This window comes from Loxodonta africana, chromosome 9, assembly GCF_030014295.1.
Source record: "Loxodonta africana isolate mLoxAfr1 chromosome 9, mLoxAfr1.hap2, whole genome shotgun sequence".
NCBI lineage: Eukaryota > Metazoa > Chordata > Mammalia > Proboscidea > Elephantidae > Loxodonta > Loxodonta africana.
The window spans coordinates 12,694,777-12,706,774 of record NC_087350.1 but is presented as its reverse complement, the minus strand read 5'-3'; positions in this window follow the sequence as shown (position 1 = coordinate 12,706,774).

The window sequence follows — 11,998 nt, the reverse complement described above, 5'->3', positions numbered from 1 at the left end:
AAAGGATATGAACACACACTTCACTAAAGAAGATATTCAGGCAGCTAACAGATACATGAGAAAATGCTCTCGATCATTAGCCATTAGAGAAATGCAAATTAAAACTACGATGAGATTCCATCTCACTCCAACAAGGCTGGCATTAATCCAGAAAACACAAAACAATAAATGTTGGAGAGGCTACGGAGAGATTGGAACTCTTATACACTGCTGGTGGGAATGTAAAATGGTACAACCACTTTGAAAATCTATCTGGCGTTATCTTAAACAGTTAGAAATAGAACTACCATACAACCCAGAAATCCCACTTCTCGGAATATACCCTAGAGAAACAAGAGCCTTCACACAAACAGATATATGCACACCCATGTTTATTGCAGCTCTGTTTACAATAGCAAAAAGCTGGAAGCAACCAAGGTGTCCATCAACGGATGAATGGGTAAATAAATTGTGGTACATTCACACAATGGAACACTACGCATCGATAAAGAACAGTGACGAATCTGTGAAACATTTCATAACATGGAGGAACCTGGAAGGCATTATGCTGAGCGAAATTAGTCAGAGGCAAAAGGACAAATATTGTATAAGACCACTATTATAAGATCTTGAGAAACAGTAAAAACTGAGAAGAACACATACTTTTGTAGTTACGAAGCGGGGAGGGAGGGAGGGAGGGAGAGGGTTTTTTATCGATTAATTAGTAGATAAGAACTGCTTTAGGTGAAGGGAAAGACAACACTCAATACATGGAAGGTCAGCTCAATTGGACTGGATTAAAACCAAAGAAGTTTCTGGGATAAACTGAATGCTTCAAAGGTCAGCGGAGCAAGGGCGGGGGTTTGGGGACCATGGTTTAAGGGGACTTCTAAGTCAATTGGCAAAATAATTCTATTATGAAAGCATTCTGCATCCCACTTTGAAATGTGGCGTCTGGGGTCTTAAATGCTAACAAGCGGCCATCTAAGATGCATCAACTGGTCTCAACCCACCTGGAGCAAAGGAGAATGAAGAACACCCAGGTCACACGACAACTAAGAGCCCAAGAGACAGAAAGGGCCACATGAACTAGAGACCTACATCATCCTGAGACCAGAAGAACTAGTTGGTGCCCGGCCACAACCAATGACTGCCCTGACAGGGAGCACAACAGAGAACCCCTGAGGGAGCAGGAGATCAGTGGGATGCAGACCCCAAATTCTCATAAAAAGACCGGACTTAATGGTCTGACTAAGACTAGAGAAATCCTGGTGGCCAGGGTCCCCAGACCTTCTGTTGGCACAGGACAGGAACCATCCCCGAAGACAAGTCATCAGGCATGAAAGGAACTGGACAGTGGGTTGGAGAGAGATGCTGATGAAGAGTGAGCTAATTATATCAGGTGGACACTTGAGATTGTGTTGGCAACTCATGTCTGGAGGGGGGATGGGAGGATAGAGAGAGTGGGAAGCTGGCAAAATTGTCAGGAAAGGAGAGACTGGAAGGGCTGACTCATTAGGGGGAGAGCAAGGGGGAGTACGGAGTAAGATGTATGTAAACTTACATGTGACAGACTGACTTGATTTGTAAACGTTCACTTGAAGCTCAATAAAAGTTAAAAGAAAAATTTCTCTGGTGCCAACACACCTCAGACATAGAACAATTAATTATGCAACAACATTTAATATATGAATTATAAATTGTTCAAAACACCAAAAGACAATATATGAAAATTGACAGTGTAATGCATGAAATGTCATTACTCTAGAAATCACAGAATTTCAGATACTTAATCTGTGCTCTATGCTGTTCCAGGTGGTTTACCTCCCCTAGTAACTCACATAATCTTCCTGCTCACCTGGTGAGGAACGGTTGATGTTAGATTGACATTAGGAAAACAAGAAGATGGCACCAAAAGTCCTCACTGGGAGTATTAAATATGGGATATGATAGTCGACTACTTTATAATCCTAACCCACTTTATAACCCTAGTGAGCACAAAATAAAAGGGAATGGGCTGAACTAATGTTTGAGAGGAGGTCTTTAGCTCATGTGTACGTGAGATATGACATTAGGTGGGGAGGATATGAAATCTCTTTGCCATGTTTCTGGGCAGGAAAGAGCCTTGTCCAACTGAATTAATGAGGTCCACCCTGCCATTGCCAAGAGGTCTATCTCAGGAGCTTTAGGAGTCTTCCAAGGAGCATCACACAAGCATTATCCTCTTTCCTTCCCAACCAATGGCTGAAATTCTTGGATTTCACAATTGTAGATTTAGGTTTACATTTACATGGAAAATAGGTTCTCATAAAGATAATACCACCTTATACAGTAAGAAAGCTCAAGAGGTACAAAGACGGATTGAGATGTATGCCAGGCTTGGGGGTTGTTCTAAGGATCTTTCCCCCTGGCCATCAATAGACCTCTGCTGTCTCTTGTTCACAATTTGTGTTGATGCCATGTTATGTGGGCACTGGGAAAAGAGAAGTGGTCACTTTTCTGGTACCAAGAAAGAATGTAGGGTGTGAGTCAATGGAGCTTGGTTCCAAAGTTGGTGGCAATGACTAAGCAGACCTTCAGGATGGCCCGTCGGGACACATCGTGGACCCTAGGCTGACGGTCCAGTTCCTTTCGCATGGTTGGTGTGGCCTTGCATCAACTTTCTCTGAATTTCTCTTCACCTCTTAACACTCCTTCATCACTCGCAGAAAGCCTTCCCTTTCATACACCTAAAAGCGAATGTTGTCCTCAGAGGGTGCAAGTGAACAATGTGCTGGGAGGAAGAAAGGAAAGTGGCCTTAGAAAGGTTAGATTTAGGGTCAGCCAGAGCCCAGTTTTAATCTCAGCTCTGTCACTTGCTGGCTGTAGGACCTACATTGTCTGAGCCTCAGCTTTCTTATCAGTAAAATATGCATAATCACATTTCATTTGGATAGCTCCTGCAAGAGAAGAGATAGTGTATGGAATATGGCCTAAATGAAAATGGCCTAAATGAAGGTTTATGCTATTTCTTCTGTGAGAGTGTGAACAGGGGAAGGCTGGAGTGGTCTGGTGGAGGTTCTGTAAGGATGTTGCACTAGGCTCAGGCCTGGATGAGTAGAGAGTCAAGAAGTACCTGGGGTTACTTATTTCTGTTCCTGAGACTGTGCCTGGCTTCATTTTCTCTTTGCCTTGTCACAGCCCCCTCACCATGCACTGCATGTCACTGTTTAGTGTTCTTAGCCCCTGGAGACCGTGCTTTTCGAAAGGCAGGATGAGTGTCCTTGTCTTCCCTTGGACTAGGACATTAACATAAAATAATAGTAATATTCATATCCACTGTCATTTGCTGAATATGTTTCATGGGAGAGTTTGCTCAGTGCTTGAAACAGATATAGTTCAAAGTCAGAGCTATCTAATGACTTAGAAGTCATTCCCATTTTACACATGGGCACAATTATTGCAAGTTCACACAGTCAGTAAGAGGAAGCCAGGATGGTTCCAAAATGAAAACGAGATCAGTTGCCGGTGTCAGTTCCAACTCATGGTGATACTGTTTCACAGTAGGGCTGTGCTGCATAGGGTATTCGGTGAATTTCTAAAGGACATCACCAGGTGTTTGTTCTCAGGATCTACTAGATGGGCTCAAACCACCACCTTTTCAGTTAGCAGCCAACTCATTAAAGCTTTGTGCAACCCAGGGACTCCACATGGCTTTAAATCCTACAATCTTCCACTGTTACAAATCAGGCACAGATACAGGTAACAGAAAAAAAAAAAGAACTATTTCCTCTACAACTTAGTTTCCCTGAAGTATAATTTCCATGCAATGAAACTCACCCATTTCAATTTATAGTTTAGTGACTTCAGCAAACTTCGGCAATTTAAAATACTGTGGTGTAACCACCATCTCAATCAACACCTAGACCATAGATTCAGATTCTCCATCACTGCATGGTTGTCTTTCAGGTAAATAGTCAGGAACAGTTCAGACTCTGCTGATTTTGACAGTCACCATTCAGAGGCCACAGGGTAGAGCTGGTGAGAAGACCCTGAGGACTTTTATTTGTGGACAAGAAGGGGACCGGCATCCACCTCTGTGGTGAGACCTCTTTACCCACGATCTCATTAAATGTGTGTGTGTGTGGAGTGCTCATTATAAAAAGAAATCTACATACTATCGATGAGCATTGTGATGCTGGGAAAAGTGGCTTCATCCAAAGAACCCAACTGCCTTGCCTGACTCCCAAAACTGTGATGCTCTGGACTCTGCTTCCTTGACTTTTCTTGTATCCTTAATGGCAGCCAGGGCACAGTCGAGTCTGCTTCACTTTTCTTCATCACAAGAGGACTTGATTCCTCAGAGTAAACTCTCTCTCCATCCCATGACATACACCTGAAAAAAACTGGCCCTGGATCTCCCAGCTCTGTTCATCATCAGCCCTTCTAGCAATTTCCTTCATGCAGTCTTGGTGTGGGATTTTCATTCCTGGGTCAAGGTGCTGAGACTCTCCTATTCCTCTCTCCTAAATCTCAGGATCCATGTCTTACCACTTACAAATTAAATAAAGCAGACAAAATCAAACACACAAGAAAATCACCCACGTATGTATCATTTATATATTACAATCACAAAGGGCTCTGAATATACAAAATGATCTTGGAAAAGAAGAACAAAGTATGTGACTCACACTTCAAGATTTAAAATAGCACTACAAAGATACAGTAAACAAAACAGTTTGGTACTAGCATAAGGACAGACATAGATACAAAGGTATAGAATTGAACATCAAGAAATAAATTCATATACCTTTGTCCAATTTATTTCAACAATGATGCCAAATCCATTCAATACAGGAAAGAACAGTCTCTTCAACAAGGGATGCTGGGGCTTCTGGATCTCCATATGAAAATGCATGAAGCTGGACACATACTCCACACCATACACAAAAACTAAATGGATTGATGACCTAAACAGGGGAGCTAAAACCAAAAAACCCTTAGAAGTAAACATCAGGTTTATGTTTCAGGATTTCCCCCCCACAAATTCATAGATACGACCCAAGAAAAAAAAAGAAACAGATAAATTTCTCTTGGTGAAAATTGAAATCTTTTCTGCATCAGTGAGCACTATCAAGAAAGTGAAGACATACTTGGAATCTCTACAGTGCTTAAGGGTTTCATATCCAGAATTATAAAGAGTGCCTGGAACTAAACATAAAAATACAAATGACCCAATTTAAAAAAAGAACAAAAGACATAAATAGACATTATTCCAAAGAAAATATACAAATGGCCAGTAAGCAAGTGAAAAGATGCTCAATATCATCAGTCATTAGGGAAATGCAAATCAAAATCATGATGAGATGTCACTCCACACCACACCAATGGCTGTTACCAGAAAAAAACAATAAAACAAAACAAATAAGGACCTGGTGAGGATGTGGAGAAATTCGGACCCTTATCCATTGGTGCTGGGAATATGAAATGCTACGGCCACGGTAGAAAACAATTTGGTGGTTCCTCAAATAATTTAGCATAGAATTACCATATGACTCTGTAATTCCTCTCCTAGGCACAAACACTAAAGAATTGAAAGCAAGGAAACAGATAATTAGGCACTGACGTTCACTGCAGCATTAGTCACTGAAGCAAAAAGGTGGAAACAATGCAAGTGTCCATCAAAAGATGAATGGAGAGCGGACCGAGATGGCGGAGAAGTCAGACGCTTCCGGTGAACCCTCTTGCAACAAAAACCCAAAAAACAAGTGAAACAATTACATTTATGACAAGCTAGAAGCCCTGAACAACAAAAGCAAAGTTAGAAAACGGACTGAGCATCAGGGGGAGGTAGAGACAGTTTAGAAGTGGAGAGGAGTTCCTGAACTTGAATTGCTGGGAACCCTCAGGCTGCAGCGGGCTGGTGGTAGTGTTCAGCTGCATTTTCCTCAGGGAGAAACAGCCTGCCACACAGCCTACTCACACCTCCAAAAACAGAGAACGGTGCTCTCGGCAAAAGCTAAGTACTTGTGTGTATTTTACTGCGCCCCCAGCCTCCAAGCCGGCTTCAGTGGCTGTTGATTTCCCTGGGCCTGAGACAGGCTCTGCTGCATTTCCTGAGCCATTCTCCTGGCCTTGGAGAAGGAATAAATTCACTACTGGGGAAAAGATAATCTGCTAGCTCCACTAACCTAGGGAGCTCAATACAGAAGCGGCTCCTGTCCAAGCATAAATGGTCCGTGGACTTTGAAAACATTTTCCACCCTGCATGGACCTGTGTGGGCCTATTCCAGGAGAATAGGCCCTTGTTGGCAGACCACAACAGTTTCAGCTGTGTGGTGGAGAGGTGGGTTTTTGATGTTTGACACGGCTTTGCCTATTAAAAAGGGTCCTCACAGACATTAGGGGCCTAAGGACTGGTGACTCCAATCGGGTCACCCAGCCACCCACCAGAGAGATGCAAGTTTAACTGGTACCTGCCAGTCCTTACAACCAAAAGCAGTGGGTGCCCAAGGTCCGTCTGCAGAACCCACCCACCTATGCGCTCTAGGGAACAGGGACATACTTTCCTCACAGACACTTAGGAGATAGTTGTCAGCACCGCGCCTTTTTCAGAGCATGGCCCCCTGCTGCAACCAGACACTGGTACCTACACCAATAACCCTGGCCCCTCTAAGACTGTAGGACAGAGCCTGTACCACACACATGATGACCAACTACCTGGACCCCTGAGCTGAATCCATACAAGAAAAGTGAATGGACTCCTAGGATCATACACCTGGTAACAGCTCTAGCAATCTGGTGACAGGATATTAGCTTCACAGGTAAAATAATCAAGATAGCTCAATCAAGCAACCTACTTAGACATATCAAAACAAAACAAAGCAAGAAGCTAGGATATACTAAGCAAACATAAATGAAAGAAATATAATAACTTATGGATGGCTCAGAGACAACAGTCAATATCAAATCACATAAAGAAGCAGACCATGATCACTTCAACAAGCTCTGAACAAAAAGAATCAAGGGATCTTCCTGCCTTTCTGGAATTACCGGATGCAGAATACAAAAGATTAATATACAGAACTCTTCAAGACTTCAGGAACGAGATAGGAAGGAGATCAGGCAATACGCAGAACAACCCAAGGAACACAGATAGAGCAGTTGAAGAAATTAAAAATGTTATTCGAGAACATAATGAAAAATTTAATAAGCTGTAAGAGTCCATAGAGAGACAACCATCAGAAATTCAGAAGATTAACAATAAAAGTACAGAATTAGACAACTCAATAGAAAATCAGAGGAGCAGAATTGAGCAAGTGGAAGGCAGAATTGGTGAGATTGAATATAGAGCACTTGACACCAATATATTTGAAGAAAAATCAGATAAAAGAATTTAAAAAATGAAGAAAACCTAAGTATCATGTGGAACTCTATCAAGAGAAATAATGTGATTGGAGTACAAGAACAGAAAGGGATAACAGAAAATACAGAGGGAATTGTTGATAATTTGTTAGCAGAAAACTTCCCTGATATCATGAAAGATGAGAAGATATCTACCCAAGGTGCTTATTGAACTCCACATAAGGTAGATCTTAAAAGAAAGTCACCAAGACATATTACAATCAAACTTGCCAAAACCAAAGATAAAGAGAGAATTTTAAGAGCAGCTAGGGATAAACGAAAAATCATGTACAAAAGAGAGTCAATAAGAATAAGCTCCGACTACTCAGCAGCAACCATGCAGGTAAGAAGGCAGTGGGATGACTTATATAAAGCAGTGAAGGAAAAAAAAATTTCCAGCCAAGAATCGTATATCCAACAAAACTGCCTCTCAAATATAAAGGCAAAATTAGGACATTTCTCAACAAAATTCAGGGAATTCATATAAACCAAATCAAAACTACAAAAAATACTAAAGGGAGTTCTCTGGTTAGAAGATCAATAATATCAGATATCAACCCAAGACTCGAACACTGGGCAGAGAAATCAGATGTCAACCCAGATAGGGAAATCATAAAAATAAATCAAGAGAAAAAAACCCTCAAAACAGGGTAACAGCGATGTCATAATGTAAAAGAACACAACATTAAAACAATAAAGATGGACTATGAAATGATCTTTCATATGGAGAGGAAGGCAAGTCGATATATAAAAAAAAAAAGTTAGGTTTAAACTTAGAAAAATGGGGGTAAATATTAAGGTAACCACAAAGGAGACCAACAATCCTATTCATCAAAATAAAGTACAAGAAAAAAATAGAGACTCGGCAGAAACAAAATCAACTACAACGAATAAGAGGAAAGGACAATATATAAACATAAACTACTCAGCACAAAAAATTAACTGGGAAAAAGAAACTGTCAATAACACACACAAAAAAGACATCAAAATGACAGGAATGAACTCACACCTATCCATCATTACGCTGAATGTAAATGGACTAAATGCACCAATAAAGAGACAGAGAGAGGCAGAATGGATGAAAAACATGATCTGTCTATATGCTGCCTATGAGAGACACACCTTAGACTTAGAGACACAAACAAACAAACTCAAAGGATGGAAAAAAATAAATCAAGCAAAGAAAAAATCAATAAAGGGCAGGAGTGGCAATATTAATTTCTGACTAAAGAGACTTTAAAGTTAAATCCACCACAAAGGATAAGGAAGGACACTATGTAATGAATAAAGGGACAATATACCAGGAGGATATAAAAATATTAAATATTTATGCACCCAATGACAGGGCTGCAAGATACATAAAACAAACTCTAACAGCATTGAAAAGTGAGATAGACAGCTTCACAATAATAGTAGAAGACTTCAACACACCTCTTTCGGTGAAGGACAGAACATCCAGAAAGAAGCTCAATAAAGACACGGAAGATCTAAATGCCACAATCAACCAACTCAACCTTACAGACATATACAGAGCACTCCATCCGGCAGCAACGAAGTATACTTTCTTTTCCAATGCACATGTAACATTTCTTAGAATAGACCACATATTAGGTCATAAAGCAAGCCTTAGCTGAAGCCAAAACATTGAAATATTACAAAGCATCTTCTCTGTCCATAAGGTCATAAAAGTAGAAATCAATAAGAGTAAATCAGGGAAAAGAAATCCAACACTTGGAAACTAAGCAATACCAGCTAAAAAATGACTGGGTTAAAGAAGACATCAAGGTTACAATAACGAAATTCATAAAATCCAAAGAGAACGAAAACACTTCCTATCAGAACCCTTGGGACACAGTGAAAGCAGTGCTCAGACTTCGATTTATGTCAATAAATGCACACCTACAAAAAGAAGATTGGGCCAAAATCAAAGAATTATCCCTACAACTTGAACAAATAGTAAGAGAGCAACAAAGGAAAACCTCAGGCACCAGAAGAAAGCAAAAATAAAAATCAGAGCAGAATTAAATGAAATAGACAACAGAAAAACAACAGAGTTAACAAGACCAAAAGCTGCTTCTTTGAAAAAATTAACAAAATTGATAAACCAATGACCAAACTAACAAAAGAAAATCAGGAAAGGAAGCAAATAACCCAAATGAGAAATGAGATGGGCGATATCACAAGAGACCCAACTGAAATTAAAAGAATCATATCCGGTTATTATGAAAAATTGTACTCTAACAAATTTGAAAACCTAGAAGAAATGGATGAATTTCTAGAAACACACTGCCTGCCTGAACTAACACAAGCAGAGGTAAACCAAAAAAACCAAACCCAATGCTGTCGAGTCGATTCCAACACATAGCGACCCTATAGGAAAGAGTAGAATTGCCCCATAGAGTTTCCAAGGAGCGCCTGGCGGATTCGAACTGCTGACCTTTTGGTTAGCAGCCGTAGCACTTAACCACTATGTCACCAGGGTTTCCCAAACAGAGGTAGAACAACTAAACGACCCCACAACAGAAGAAGAGATTCAAAAGGTAATCAAAAAACTCCCAACAAAAAAAAGGCCTGGCATGGACCAATTCACTGCAGAGTTCTATCAAACTTTCAGAGAAGACTTAACACCACTACTAAAGGTATTTCGGAGCATAGAAAAGGATGGAATACTTCCAAACTCATTCTGTGAAGGCAGCATATCTCTGATACCAAAACCAGGTAAAGACACCACAAGAAAAGAAAATTATAGACCTATATCCTTCATGAACATAGATGAAAAAATCCTTAACAAAGTTCTAGACAATAGAATTCAACATCATATCAAAAAAATAATTCACCATGACTAAGTGGGAGTCATTAGAATAACAATTAATGTAACCCATCATATAAATAAAACAAAAGACAAGAACCACATGATCTTATCAATTGATGCAGAAAAGGCATTTGACAAAGTTCAACACAGATTCATGATAAAAACTCTCAGCAAAATACGAATAGAAGGAAAATTCCTCAGCATAATAACGGGCATTTAAACAAAGCCAACAGCCAACATGATCCCAAATGGAAAGAGTCTGAAAGCATTCCCCTTGAGATCAGGAACCAGACAAGGGTGCCCTTTATCACCATTCTTATTCAACATTCTGCTGGAGGTCCCAACCAGAGCAATTAGGCTAGATAAAGAAATCAAAGCATCCAGACTGGTAAGGAAGAAGTCAAAGTATCTCTATTTGCAGATGACATAATTTTATACACAGAAAACCCTAAAGAATTCTCAGGAAAACTACTGAAACTAATAGAAGAGTTCAGCACAGTATCAGGATACGAGATAAACATACAAAAATCAGTTGGATTCCTCTACACTAACAAAAAGAACATTCAAGAGGAAAATGCCAAATCAATACCATTTTAAAGTAGCCCCCAAGAAGATAAAATACTTAGGAATAAATCTTACCAGAGATGTAAAAGACCTATAGAAAGAAAACTACAAGACACTGCCGCAGGAAAGCAAAAGAGACCCGCATAAGTGGAAAAACATACCTTGCTCACAGATAGGAAGACTTAACATTGTAAAAATGCCTATTCTACCAAAAGCCATCTATAGATACAATGCGATTCCGATCCAAATTCCAACGACATTTTTTAACGAGTTGAAGAAAGAAATCACCAACTTCATATGGAAGGGAAAGAGGCCCCGGATAAGTAAAGCATTACGGAAAAAGAAGAACAATGTGGGAGGCCTCCCTATACCTGATTTTAGAATCTATTATACCTCCAAAGTAGTCAAAACAGCCTGGTACTGGTACAACAACAATACATAGACCAATGGAACAGAATTGAGAATCCAGACATAAATCCATCCACATATGAGCAGCTGATATTTGATAAAGGCTCAAAGTCAGTTAAATAGGTAAAAGACAGTTTCTTTAACAAATGGTGCTGGCATAAGGGGATATCCATCTGCAAAAAAATGAAACAAGAACCATACCTCACGCCATGCATAAAAAATAATTCAAAATGGATCAATGGCCTAAACATAAAATCTAAAACGATAAAGATCATGGAAGAAAAAATAGGGACAATGCTAGGAGCCCTAATACATGGCATAAACAGTATACAAAACATTAACAATGCAGAAGAGAAACTAGATAACTGGGAGCTCCTAAAAATCAAGCACCTATGCTCATCCAAAGACTGGGAAAAAGTTTTTTTAGCTATGACATTTATGATCAGCATCTGATCACTAAAATCTACATGATACTGCAAAAAGTCAACTACAAAAAGACAAATGAGCCAAGTAAAAAATGGGCAAAGGATATGAACAGAGACTTCTCTAAAGAATACATTCAGGTAGCTAACAGATACATGAGGAAGTGCTCCCGATCATCAGCCATTAAAGAAACGCAAATGAAAACTACAATGAGATTCCATCTCACTTCAACAAGGCTGGCGTGAATCCAAAAAACACAAAATAATAAATGTTGGAGAGGTTGTGAAGAGACTGGAACACTTATACACTGCTGGTGGGAATGTAAAATGGTACAATCAGTTTGGAAATCCATTTGGCCCTTCCTTAAAAAGCTAGAAATAGAACTACCACAGGATCCAGCAATCCCACTCCTTGGAATGTATCCTAGAG